Source organism: Hyperolius riggenbachi, chromosome 2 (assembly GCF_040937935.1).
Source record: "Hyperolius riggenbachi isolate aHypRig1 chromosome 2, aHypRig1.pri, whole genome shotgun sequence".
NCBI lineage: Eukaryota > Metazoa > Chordata > Amphibia > Anura > Hyperoliidae > Hyperolius > Hyperolius riggenbachi.
This window is the reverse complement of record NC_090647.1, coordinates 64232840-64247634: the sequence shown is the minus strand read 5'-3', so window position 1 is coordinate 64247634 and position 14795 is coordinate 64232840. Positions and strand designations below refer to the sequence as shown.

The 14795-nt window shown below is 43.9% G+C and overlaps 1 protein-coding gene across 2 annotated transcripts in view; it reads right to left on the bottom strand.

The window, feature by feature from the left end:
- ARHGAP42 (Rho GTPase activating protein 42) overlaps positions 1 to 14795 on the bottom strand; it is a 426935-nt gene that overhangs the window by 261672 nt on the left and 150468 nt on the right. The window lies entirely within an intron of this gene.

Genomic DNA, 14795 nt, shown 5'->3' with positions numbered 1-14795 from the left:
ACTGTAGTCACTTCCTGTCTGAGTCAGGACTGAGTCAGCCACTTACATACCTGATATTTAACTCTTTCACGCAGAGAAAGAAAAAAAGGAACACAGCATAGTTATCTGTGTGCTAGGCACTGTACATACACATGTCTATCTCATTATGTCACATTTCAGTTGTGGTATCCTTTAATGAGGACCTGTAACCAAGGATTGAGCCTCATCCCAATTAGTAGCTGATACCCCCTTTTCCATGATACATCTTTTTCTTTTCTCGAATAGATCATCAGGGGGGTCTGTATGGCTGATATTGTGGTAAAACCCCTCCCACCGTGTGATGTCATGACCAAGGTCCTGACAGTTTGAGGTCTCTGAACCTCATTGTGGGAAATAAAGACTTTTCCCAACTGCCAAGCAAGCAATATCTCCCTACAGAGGCTGCCATTTATTTATTTTAAGTAAATGCCAGTTACCTGGCTGCCATGGTGATATTTTCCCTCTGTGTATAGAACTCTCAGTAACGAACATTCCGTACAGATCACCTGGCAGAACTAAAGATGTCGCCACCAGTGATACATTCCGGAATGTAAATCAGGGAGAGGAAATATTATACAACGGGAAAACACTGACTAAATACTCTATAAATAAATATTGTAAAAAATAATTCATTTTCACTACAGTCCCTCTTTAAGTAGTGTCACACAGTGGTTAAAAGCCTTGGGTGCATGGAGCCAGGTGGAATTTTTTTGGGTCAGTGATCCGGAGAAAAGATTAGGCTCAGTTCACACTTGTGCAGAAAAAGTACTGTACTCATTCAGTATGTTTTCTGCACCTCCGCTAAACACTGGAAGCGGATCCTATTGTTAAAAATAGGATCCTCTTCCACTTATAAAAAAAACACAAAACCGTTGCAAATGGAACGCAACCTGAACCTGAGTCCAAACCTGACGTTTTTTTATACAGATCCCTGTTTCTCTTTGGTTTTCTCTTCAAACCTGCCGGAATGGAATGCAAAGCGCCGGGTGCAAGCACACAATAAAAGCTTATGAGAACGGACAGTGTCTGTTCTCACAAGGCAGGTCGCTGCCGCGTCCACTCCGTCCGCTTCAATCAATGCTTTTCATCGCAGCCATGCAAATATTCATGTGCCCCCCACTTCTGTTGCTTCCTCTGCTAAATCCCGATAAACAGATCGGTGCCAGGCAGAGGCAGAGGTTCCCCCACAGGACTGAAAAAGACCAATAGGAATCCTCAGCAACAGGGCGGATTCTCACTGATTCATTTTACCAATGAAAGATCTCCCTGTTGCTAGGGAGAATTGGTCTATTGTAATCTTATAGGCAGCCCCATGCTCCTGCACAGGTGTCCAACTCCAATCCTTGAGGGGCATATCCACGCCAGTGTTTAGCAGGGCTGTGAAGTCGGTCCAAAAATCCACCGACTCCGACTCCTCAGTTTAGGATTCCTCCGACTCCACGACTCCGACTCCTCTAATTTGCATATTACAATTTTGTTGATTAAAAGTATGTAACGTGAAATTTGTCTTTTAACTGCCAACGCTTAGGAATTTTACAAGACAACTGAAGTGAGAAGGATATGTAGACTATTATATTTATTCCCTTTAGACTAAAACTAGTCCTAGGTAAGAGTACTTGTAAAAGGTACAGATTGGAACAAAGAACATCTATCAGGCCCTAGGCAATGTAAGTGTGGGTACATGTAAGAATGATGTGCAGGTACTTTGCAGGGGAATGAGGAGATTCTTCCTCTATTACACATTCTTCATGTACAATCTGAACATGGATCAGGCCCTAGGCAATGTAACTGTGGGTACATGTAAGAGTGATGTGCAGATACTCTGCAGGGGAAGGAGGAGATTCTTCCTCTATTACACATTCTTCATGTACAGTCTGAATCAGGTTTATGGGTGACAGACAACACTTCTGTGTTCAATGTGCACAACATTCTCAGTGGATTCCCTGCACCTCTGTGGAGAGTGCATAGGTAGAGTATAGTACTACTGTGTAACAAAGTAAACCTGAGACAGATGAAATTAAAGTTTTATACATACCTGGGGCTTCCTCCAGCCGCCTTCAGGATAATCAGTTCCTCGCTGTCCTCCTCCACCACCTGGATCTTCTGCTATGAATCCAGGTATTTGAGCCAGTTGGGCGTAGTGCGCATGCACACACTCCGCCGCCAGGAGCATACTACACCTATTGCGCAGGTGCAGAATGTTCCTGGCTGTGGGAGCGGCACGTGGCTGGACTACACTGACTGGCTGAATTACCAGGACTCATAGCAGAAGATCCAGGTGGTGGAGGACAGCAAGGGACTGATTGGCCTGAAGGGGGCTCGAGGAAGCCCCAGGTATGTATAAAACTTTACTTTTCATCCGTCTCAGGTACCCTTTAATTTGCAGTCACCAAACCAAATTTTAACAACATATCAAATTATTTGATTTCATGAGAAAAGAGAGTGCATACATTTGCATAAATCAGCATCAATGCAGAATTATTTCCATCTTATTGACCATCTCTATTAGTGACACGGCTACACATCAGGCTTTATTCTTCCAGCATAGATGTTATTTAGTATATATGTTACGGCCAGTACCCGAAGTCTGGCCACTTCGGGTTCTGGACGGTCAAATTTAGAAGTGGCCGGCTCATGCAGCCAATGTTCAAAATAAACTTTCCCTACGGACTTTGGCCGGCCAGAACGCATTCTGGCTAAGTGTGGCCGGCCAAGTCCCGAAGTGCCGCTCACCTCCTCCCCCGCTACCCGCTAGCCAGACCTCACATCAGGACGACCCGGATCGGAGAGGCAGAGCAGCGCCGCACACGCTACCCGCAAGACGCATACACTTCCATGCTGAAGTGACGTCATTGCTTACTTCCGCATGTGAAGTGTATGGGTCAGAGCGGGTAGTGTGCACGCTGCTCTGCTTCTCTCCGCCGCTCTGATCTGAGGTCTGCAAATAGGAAATAGCGCAGGCTGCCCACCATGCTCCAGCCATGCAAAGCTCACTGCAAATCCCCCCTGCCGTGCAAAGCACCCAGGCATGCAAAGCGCTCAGCAAAACTACCCCAGCCCTGCAAAGCGCTCAGCATATCCCCTCCCCCAGCCATGCAAAGCGCCCAGCAAACCCCCCCCCCCCCCCACCAGCCATGCAAAGCATTCTGCAAATTCCCCCCCCCCCCCCTCCCAGCCATGCAAAGCACTCTGCAAATTCCCCCCCTCCCAGCCATGCAAAGCACTCTGCAAATTCCCCCCCTCCCAGCCATGCAAAGCACTCTGCAAGTGATTCCCCCCCCCCCCCCCGTGATGCAAAGCGCCCAGCAAATCCCCCCCCCCCACCACCAGCCATGCAAAGCGTGGCAAATCCCCCCCCCCCCCCAGCCATGCCAAGCACTCTGCAAATTACCCCCCCCCCCCCCCCGATGCAAGGTGCCCAGCAAATTCCTTCCCCCAGCAATGCAAAACGCCCAGCAAATTCCCCCCCGCCCAGCCATGCAAACATAGCGCCCAGCAAATTCCCCTCCCTAGCCGTGCAAAGCGCCCACCAAATCCCCCCAGCCATGCAAAGCGCCCACCAAATCCCCCCAGCCATGCAAAGTGCCCAGCAAATACCCCCAGCCATGCAAAGCCCCCCCTCCATCCATGCATAGTGCCCAGCAAAGCATCCCCCCTCATCTGTGACTAATCACCACTGTAATTTGATCTCTCCCATCTCACCTGACTGCCACAGCAGAGCAGCTGCGTTTTGGACTTTGGCCGACTGACTTTGGTCATTTCTAGAACTGGCCGGCCAATGCCAGAAATTCCCAGCATTTTGGACTTTGGCCAGTTCTAGAAACGGCCGGCCAATTCTAGAATTGGCCGATTTCTGGTTTTGGCCGTAACATATATAAGAGATTCCTGTGTACACATCATATATACTGTCACAATCAGATATGTATATCTGACCTTAAAAATACGGGGACTGCTTTATTGAAGCAGCACAAGTAACTCATTTTGATTGGTTTATTTCATTTTTGTGGACTAAGCACAGCTATTACTGTATATATACTGTATATATACATTATTTTTAATGACTATTATCTGAGAAATAGAAAATTTTATCATATTTTCTATTTTAATTACAGTTACAAATTCATTAGGAGTCGGAGTCGGTGCATTTTTTCCCGACTCCGACTTCAGGCACCCAAAATTGCCCGACTCCGACTCCACGACTCCGACTCCACAGCCCTGGTGTTTAGGATGGACTGAGAAATTGAGAAATATGTTCTGCTTGTTGAACCACCTTTCCTGATTCTGTCTCATTAATTAACTTGAGCTGTGCCAGAAATGTGGGACGTCCTTGAAGACTCGACTTCGATAGCCCTGCTATAGAGCAAATTGAGACTGTACGTTTCTCCAGAATTGTCCAGATCGTGAGTCAGCAGCAGAGTATGAAGACCAGGGCTGTGAAGTGAGTACAAAAATCCTCCAAGTCCAAGTCTGAGTCAGTTTATGCAACCACCAACTCCAGGCACCAAAAATTGCGCAAGGGCTATGGATTGGGTACAAAAAAATCATCCGACTGCAACTCCAACTCTTCAGTTTATGAAACCACTGAAACTGACTCCGACTCTAGGTACCCAAAAATTGCTCCGACTCAGACACCACAGCCCCGATGAAGACATTGGACAATATGATGTTCCAGCAGAAGGACAGCTGTGAGCTGTGAAGGTTTGGTATGGTCCATCAACAGTCTGACTTGAAATATGCCATAGATGATTTTTTGGGTTTTCAGTCTTCACAGTTATACGATTTCCCCAACAAGAGGGGTTTTCAAAATCTCAAATGCTGTGTAGTGTTTATTATTAAGGGAAAGTATTAAAAAAAAAACGATACTGTCACGAACAGCCAAAGTCCTTTTTACGCACAATAGAAGCTGACAGGTGAAGACCATTACTGGCCAACAATATTATATGCTTGGAAAGTGGTTTGGATGTTCATTGACAGCTCTCATTAAAAATCTAAGCTCTCTAAAAGCTTTAACAAGTCAACAACTGCCAAAAGAGATCAGCTGGAGTCAGTGTGTGTGGGTAATTTCCAGCAGCAGTGCTATCTGCTCCATCTCTTTCATGGAGACAAGGACAGTATAGAATCTACACTAAACTGACATTACATCATCAATACCGTTAACGTACACATTCTCCACAGTGTGAATCTAATCTGTTGGCTTGCAAAAATGTGTTGAGCTATAGTAGAATGCAGTAGTACAGTACAATGTATAGCAATAATATTTTATTTGGAAATAATGTATAGTGATATAGGTCCATCTCCAAGACCACTAGACACAGGAACAGTTTTTTCCACTCAGCTGTCAACTCTCTGAACTCCATGAACTTTCTGCACTGTAACCGATAGCATATGTTTGCACTGCTGCACATTGCACATCTCTCGGTGGTCGAACTCTGGGTTAAATGGTTTTTGTGTTTGAAATTGCTGTTATGTATGTATTGTATAGCTGTATTATAAGTATTGCTGTATTGTTTTTGTCATATTCTATGCTAGCCCTGTACGTGCCAAGCCCAATTCCGGGCACGACCAAGTCGTGCTTGGCGAAATAAAATGATTCTGATATAGAGATAATATTTTATTTGGAAATAGAGGTGTATTTTTTCCATTTAGTTGTTTGTTTGTTTTTTATAGATTATATCAATAATTACAAGCCCTTATTTGCAAAAATAACAGTAATATACCCTCATGACATACATATTTAAAAAGTCCCTAAGGCAACTGTTTGTGTATTTTTTTCCTAATGATGTGTTTTTGTTTTGTTTTTTACAAGTATTTTATTTTGGTCACTATGGGGTAGGGGTGAATGAGGTTAATAACTAATAAAAATGTATTTTTACATATTTTTGTGTGAGTTTATTTTAGCGTTTGACCACTTGATGTCTTGATGTCTTTTTTTCTGTGTACTGAAGAACTGAAGTTATGTGTATGTGATTTTTACTTTCACTTCGTGAATGTATACCGGCATCTCGCTGATGCCAGCTTTTATTCATTACAGACACTGTGATCGGCTTTGGGAACACATGTTCCCATTCATCAATCACAGAGCAGCGGGATGGTAAAGGAAGGGAACGGGAGCAGGCCTGCGATCGGAAAGGTAAATAAATAAGTATGCATATCTACGCCGCTGGTTGTTAAAGGACAACTGAAGTGAGAAGAATATGGAGGCTGCCATATTTGTTTCCTTTTAAACAATACCAGTTGCCTGGCAGTCCTGCTGGTCTATTTGGCTGCAGTATTGTCTAAATCACACCATAAACAAGCATGCAGCTAATCTTGTCATATCTGACAATAATGTCAGAAACACCTGATCTGCTTCATTCTTATTCAGGGTCTATGGCTAAAAGTACTAGAGGCAGAGGATCAGCAGGATAACCAGGTAACTGGTATTGCTTAAAGAGACACTGAAGCGGAAAAAAAATTATGACATAATGAATCGGTTGTGTAGTACGGATAATTGCTAGAACATTAGTAGCAAAGAAAATATTCTCATATTTTTATTTTCAGTTATATAGTGTTTTTTATAACATTGCATCATTCTCTAATATTGGCTGTTTACACACTACTCAGCATTCTAAATGTTTTTACAAAGCAGGCTAGTGAACTATTGACCTGTCCTCTGAAGAGAAAAAGAAAATACAGTGACTGATAGCTGAGATAACAAGCTTCAGAAGACAGAGCTCTCTGGGAGTGGAGCTCAGTGGCTCTTTTGCATAGATAACAACTGGAGTTTCTTAACTCTTCCTGTACTGGAAACAATATTAGACGTATGTCTCTGCTCCTAATGTTTTATTTCTTAGCTGTACTACACATACAAATCATTATATCATAATTTTTTTTCGCTTCAGTGTCTCTTTAAAAGGAAATAAATATGTCAGCCTCCACATCCCTTTTGCTTCAGTTGCCCTTTCAGTAACAAGGGGCGTAGTTATGCATAGCAGTGGTTGGGAAGTAGTTAATAAGTGTCAACCCCACCTCAAAGTAAGCAACAAGCCTCTAGAATCTAAAAAGTTTAGGAAACATAAGACCCCATAAAAGTTATGTCTTGGTCTACTGACTTTCATAAGCTTATAAAAACACTAAGGCGTTAAGGCGTGGAATCTCACCGAGGTTCTAAAATTCACTTAAAGAGGAACTCCAGTGAAAATAATGTAGTAAAAGAAGTGCTTCATTTTTTACCATAATTATGTATAAATGATTTAGTCAGTGTTTGCTCATTGTAAAATCTTTCCTCTCCCCGATTTACATTCTGACATTTATTACATGGTGACATTTTTACTGTGGGCAGGTTATGTAGCTGCTCCTAGCTGTTTTGGCTGTTAGAGACAGCTGTAAACAGCTAATTCCTGTCTGTGAACATTGTTACATTGTGGCAGTTTGCCCAGAGTACCGCGGTACTCAGAGCTTCTTGTGGGAGGGGTTTCAGCAAAAAATCAGTCATACAGCGCCCCTTGATGGTCTGTTTGTGAAAATCATTACATTTCTCATGTAAAAGGGGGTATCAGCTACTGATTGGGATAAAGTTCAATTCTTGGTCGGAGTTTCTCTTTAATCTCCGGAAGCAGCACACATGTGGTCTCGCCCACTACTGTGGCCCTGAACAGGGTGAGATAGTTGGCGTGTATAATGCACAAGAAACACAGGCCTTACAGTAGGCTACTAAAACAATACAGCGGGTGTGCCGCCATACTGTGATCAAATCCTCCAATCAGGGCCGTATTATCTGAACAGATGCTATGTGCGTATTTCACGCTTCTCCACTAATATTCTTCAGATGTCTTCTCTGAACGACCTGATAGATTCAGACTGGATGTAGCGGGATGGCTGGCTATTTACAGAAACAACAATCCATATGTTTTACAGAAGACCGTCCAGCTCCCAAGTTATAAAAGAAAATATAGTGTTTATTTGTCATCGTAAACATGATTTGTACCAGACAGATGCGGAGATAAGGATAGCAGCGATGTGGCTTTGCATGGAATTTTCACAGTGAATTAAACATAAGTTCTAGTCAGCCTAAAAAACAAAGAAATAAAAGAAAGGCGCTTACATCGCAAAGACCAAAAATAACCTCCAGGCCTACAAACATTGATTGTAAGGATGAACGACAACAGTTTTGCAAAAAGTGAAACAGTCTCACAGAGGGTTGAGTTTTACACTTTTAGATGCCGTGTGGTGTGCACCAAATCGCACCCCAGAAACCAGCCTACATATGCCCCTGCACCACTGTGCGGCAACAGTGCCATATGCATGGGGCCCCCCCTCGCTCACTGATGTACCACCTGCTGGGCAGGGCCGGTTTAAGCAACAATGGGGCCCTAGGGCAAAATAAACCTAGGGGCCCCCCCCCAACAGATACCCCGGAACAAAAATCGGCATTAAGGGACCTTTTTTGCAGCTGGTATAGTCAGGGTGTGAAGCCCCAATCGGTTGGACTCCACATTCTGGCTACCCCAGCCTGCATGGGGGACAAGGGGTTAAAAAGTTTCAGGAGGGGGACCCCACATAATTTTTTTTTAAAAAAATTCCCGCACTCTAAACATAAAAAAAAAAAATTGGGAAAATAGGAAAAAATGCCAGGGATCTTCATACAGCCATATTGCGACTGCATAGCGATCCCTGGCCAAAGCGCTGCGGCTGCGTATGGGCCCCCTGGAAACCCCGTCAGGAAATTTATTGCTCTTTCTTTTGATGCATGTAAAGTTACACTACCGTTAGGTTTGCTACTAAAAGTGACATTTACCGCATTTAAAAGTATACTTTTTTTCCTTCAAAACTTTAAAATCGATTTTCTTAAAAACTATAAGGTCTTTATGAAAAATTGTTTTTTCCTCTTATTCCCAATGGTCTCCTTAACATATCCTGCAAATTTGGGGTTTCTAGCATTAAAGGTGGATTTGCTATTAACCATTAAAGTCGGCGGGTTTTTAAATGTGTATTTTTTTTCCTTTGAAACTTTAAAATCGATTTTCTCAAAAACTATAAGGTAGATTTGAAAATTTTTGTTTTCCTCTTGTAGCCACTGGGGGCCCCTACAAGCTCTGGGGCCCTGGGGCAATTGCCCCCTTTGCCTCTATGGTAGCGTCGGCCCTGCTGCTGGTCAGAAAATTGTCACTAATATTCCCACTGGTCGGCCATGCGCTCCACATCACACGGCGCTCCTGTCGTGCAATCTTACTGCATTGCCCATTGATTTGCATTGCTGCATAATCTGTGAGGTAGGCACTGATCATGCGCCAACACCCTGCAGACTGTGTCAGGTGTGGGGCGGTTTGGATACTTCTTAAAGGAGTCATCAGCCAAATCATGCTGCCCCGTAATATACTTACCCGGGGCTTCCTCCAGCCCCTTGCAACCGACATATCCCTCGTCCCAGGGTCCCCGCCGGTGAGGAGGCCGACCTTCTCTATTGCGCCTGCGTGAGCGCCGCTGTCAATCAAGTCCATATTGTCCGCAGTGTAGCCAATCAGAGACGATCACAGGGATCACAGGGATCACAGGGTCAGGAGCCGATTTCAGCTCACGGAGCTCAGCTGTCATATTGATAGCAGAGCGAGTGGGCTGCAGAGGCGGAAGAGAGGCGCGATCGGCGGTAGAGTGCGGAGCAGTCATGGAAACCTACACCCAAGCAGGAATAACAGGTCCCAAACAGGGCATAGATTTTAATTAGCCTGGTCTGGAAGCAGTTCGAAAGAAAAAAAAAATGGGTGCTTCGGTCACCGAGACTTAAAGAGGAACTCCAGTGAAAATAATGTAATGAAGAAAATTGCTTAATTTTTACAATAATTATTTATAAATGATTTAGTCAAAGTTTGCTTATTATAAAATCTCTCCCCTCCCTGATTTACATTCTGACATTTATCACATGGCGACATTTTCACTGCTGGCAGGTGATGTCAGTGTAAGGAGATGATGCATTTTTTGCAGTTAGAAACAGCTGTTATTTCCCACAATGCAACAAGGCTCCCACAGTGTGATGTCAGGACCCTGGTGCTGACATCACACTGTGGGGGGGGGGGGGGTTCACCACAATATCAGCCATACAGAGTTCCCTGATGATCCGTTTGAGAAAAGGTAAGGATTTCTCATGGTAAAGGGGGCACCGTCTACTAATTGAGATGAAGTTCAATCCTTGGTTACAGGTCCTCTTTAAAGGCTTAGATCCAAAGTGACCTGGCTTTCTGGCAGCACCAACAACATCTGTGTAAGGTTGTCCTTTAAAAGGGGGGTAATTAGTACTTTCGTTTTGCAGTACTCGGTAAGCCTGGTAGTAATCAGCTAGCCTACACTTAAAGCAGCTTATAATCATGAAATAAGGATCATTTATACTATGAAGATTTATTGGTAACATAAGCATGCAATTCTTGTGCTTCTCTACGAATATAAATGAGGTTTGTGGTTATTGCATATTATTAAGTTTATGTTTCTGCAATTACAATTCTATAACTGCTTTAATCAGGGAGGCTGAAATGAATTCTAAGCTGGGTCCTTAGATGCTTACGTGTGAGCCTTCCAGTGAGCCTTCCAGGATTACGGACCACACGTTTTATGAACTCAGCTATGTGATTCATCTTTAAAGAGGGATTCTCAACCACAAAATCAAATTCCATTTACCCACTGCTCGGTGTTTATTATGCAGTGTGCAACCTGATACTGCAATGCAAGCACTCCAATATAATCAGAAAGGTTTCTGCTGTAATAATCTTATCTAAGGCCTAGTACACACCAAAAACCGCTAGCAAATCCACAAAACGCTAGCGGATTTTGAAGCGTTTTTTCTTATTATTATGAAGCGTTTTGTGTAGCGTTTTTTACTTAAAGTGAAGCGTTTTTGGTAGCGTTTTTGTGTAGCCGATTACAGATATTGTTACAGTAAAGCTGTTACTGAACAGCTACTGTAACAAAAACGCCTGGAAAACCGGCGTTTTATCAAGCGTTTTGCATTTTTCCTATACTTAACATTGGAGGCAGAAATGCCTCCAAAATTCAAAAAAAGCTGCAGCCTGGAAGTACGCGTTTCTGCAAAACGCCTACCGCTCTGGTGTGCACCAGCCCATTGAAATACATTACCCGAGCGTTTCCACAGTTCTAAAAACGCTACCAAAACCGCTCGGTGTGCACTAGATCTCAGTCAGCCTGGCTCTATTTGGAACATGAAGGAAGCTTGCCATCACCCTTCCCACCTTCCTGCTCCTCACTGGTTGGCTGAGGGCAGTTCAATGTGAAGCTGAAATCTTATCTTGCTGTGCTCACATGTTTACAAAGCAAGCTAGCTATGACACAGCAGGGTCTATGAGAAAAAAGGGAGGAAATGACACCAGGATTGGCTTCAGTCAGAGGGAATCAAGATGGCAAATGCCAAGAACAGAATTATCTTTATTTACTATATAAAATTCACTGAAATCAAAGCGTGGACAGTACAATACATCTGTTATGTGAGTAGAACAAATAGTTATCTACGTGTTTTTATTAATGGCATAGTATGGCTGACCCTACTGCTTTAAAAGGTGAGTGAACCAAGTCAGCCTTAAATTGCATCTTAATTACTGAGAAGGTTATCGGGAATGAAAGATCTTTGTGGCCTGAAAAATGTGATCTGCCTGGCTGAGATTTAGGATGGGAGCATCACATAACCATGGCAACCCGACTAGCGGTGATTGAAAAAACTATATTGGGTCACTGTAAATCAAAGATTGCAAGGTAAAGCCTTTAATATGCCTTATTTCACTAGACACCATAGAGTCTAGAGGTCAGGTATTAATCTGCCATCAAATTTGGCGCACAAGTGTCTTCCCCACTTTGCATTATATTTGGCCCACTCTAGACAAAAAGTGAAACTATATTGCGGCTGAAGCCTAAATCACCGGCGAAGACATATAGGGGATGGAGATGGAAAGCACTAGACATCAGGGAACTTTTTAGGGGTGGAAGGGGACCACTAGACACCAAGAAACTGTATAGGGGAGGGAGTGGAGCCACTAGACACCAGGAAAATGTATAGGGGAAGGAGGGCCACTAACCCCAATGGAACTGTATACCGGGGAAGGGGGGAGGCACTAGACAACAAGGAACTTTATAGGGGAGAGAGGTGGCATTAGGCACCAGGGATCTATATAGGAGAGCCAGGAGGGCTACTAGACACCAAGGAACTGTATAGGGGAGAGAGGTGGCATTAGACACCAGGGATCTATATAGGAGAGCCAGGAGGGCCACTAGACACCAGGGAACTGTATAGTGGAGGGAAGGAAGGCCATTAGACCCCTGAGAAACTTATAACGTAGGGAAGTGGCCACTGGACATTGCGGTTGGCCCACGACTTGGTCCCAGTGCTCAGTTTCGGCCCACTGTTTGGCACCCCTGGTCTTGAGGCAAGTCTGTAGGAGGTGGGGTGACTGTAGGTGTTTTCTGATTCATCATCCGCAGACTAAAAGTGGCCACTAACGAATTTCTGGCAAAAAATCGTTCAATCGATCAAATAATTCTGATTGGAAGAAGAATTGTTCACTAGACCATCAACAAAACCAATATTTGCTTCCCATCTATCACAACCAACAAGAAAATTAAAATTTTAGTTTGAGCAAAGTCCAATCGGACGACTATTTTATAATCGTTTGTAATCGATTTTGCCCATCAATGGAGATTATTTACAACCAATCCGATCAAAATTTCTGATCTCTTGAACGATTTTTCGCTAGAAATTGGACAGTTAGTGGCCACTTTAAAGTTTCAAGTCTATTAATAAATCAATTTTTTATAACATAACATTTGCAATTGTTCAGGGCAGTCTAGCAAATCTGTAATTTATATCTGTTTAAGCTTTGGATACTACTGGTAGTTTTGTAATTCCTTTCCTGGCCTCCAGAGATAACAAGAGCCGAAACCAGTAATCTGCTGTTTGTCCCGCTATAGGTAGTGTACAGAAAGCAGGAAGTCCAAGCCAGCCACAAGTAACACGTCACAGTGGTCAGTGATGGGAAGCCTACCTAGAAAGAAGGGAAGTCTTGCACTTTGGTTTGATTAAGCAGCTGTCACAGCAAAGAGAAAAAGCAAACCTGCTTCATCAGCAGCAAAAAAATATAAAAAAATAGCATGAAGACCATCTTCTTTGCTTGATCAGGAAGTATAGACTCCATTCTGTGCAGGGAACCATCTACTGTCCTGACACTAAAGCCTGGTGCATATCCAACTTTGACGGACCATTGTTGGCCATGTAGTATGAGAGCTTACCCACAGAATCTGTTCACAGTGCTCAAAATCTGTTGCACCTCATACTACATGGAGGTGGTAAAATAGATTAGCCATTGGTCAACCACTGACCAATTTTACCACCTCAATGTAGTATGAGAGTTTACCTACAAAATCTTTTCAATGTATTCAAAATGTGTTGGCCTGCATCCTAGATAGAGGTGATAAAATTGGCCAATCAAAATTGAAACTGTGTACAAACTCAAGAGAATCAGAAGTGATAAAAAAAGATACTTCTCTAAGGAGAGGGAAGGCTGTGGGTCCTAATGAGCCTTCTCGTTCCTCTCACGGTCCCTGCGTTCCATCGCTGTCGCCCCCTTCCAAATCTCTCACCGCGGAAGGCTTCGGGAGCCCGAGTTCTACCGAAGATGGGCAGCTCTGTACTGCGCATGCATGAGCGTGAGAGAGTGCGTGCTTGAGCATGTGCGGTACGGAGTGGTGCGTCTTCGGGAGCACTCGGGTTCCTGAAGACTGTCGAAGCCGCAGTGGCAGAGAGCAGTCTCCGACCCATCGGTCAGAGACTGCTAACGGGGGAGCCAGCGGTGGAACACGGAGACCAGGAGAGGAACGTAAAGGTTCAATATAGTAGAAAAAGGCACTCCAAAGGCTTTAAACTTGCGTTTGTGGTTTATTGAGCATGGACACATACATGTTACGGGTCACCTGACCCTTCCTCAAGTGTACACTGTAAGTTTAAAGCCTGCGGAGTGCCTTTTTCTACTATATTCAATGTTACTGTGTGGCAGGAGTGGTGGACCTGCAGGAAAAGTGCACCGGCAAGTGCTACCTGTCTATGGTTAGCCTACAAGGAGGCTACTGAAGAGGAACGGGAAGGCTCTATAGGACACAGAGCCTTCCCTCTCCTTAGTGAAGTATCTGCTTTTTCTCTGCTTCAGACTCTCTTTATGACCCAGTAGTAGCAGTAGGGTATTGTACCATGTTAGCCATCAGTAAAATGGTATCAAAATGGTATCATCCTGATTTAAAACTTCTTCCTTTTATGGCCCAGTGCACACCAAAAACCTCTAGCAGATCTGCAAAACGCTAGAGGTTTTTGAAACAGATTTCAGGGGTCTACATGAAAATGGGCGCTGGTAAAAAAGGGCGCCTGGTGGAGCCCATATATACCAACTTCGGCTACAAAAAAGGCGCCTGGTGTAGCCCATATAAACTTCGGCTACAAAAAAGGCGCCTGGTGTAGCCCATATAAAAACTTCGGCTACAAAAATACTCCGGGATGTGTTCATTACTATTCCCCCTCCAGGCCGCCATGGATAGTGGGGGAATGAAATAATTCGGCTTCCAGCACTTGTAGCCCATATAAAAACTTAGGCTAGAAAAAAAGGCAATAATATGGGCTACAAAGGGGCACCTTACTGTAGCCGAAAAAAATACGGGCTACAAAGGGGAGCCCGCTTGTAGCCGAAAACCTTGTAGCCGAAAAAATATGGGCTACAAAGGGGAGGCCGCTTGTAGCCTATATCAAAACTCGGGTGCCC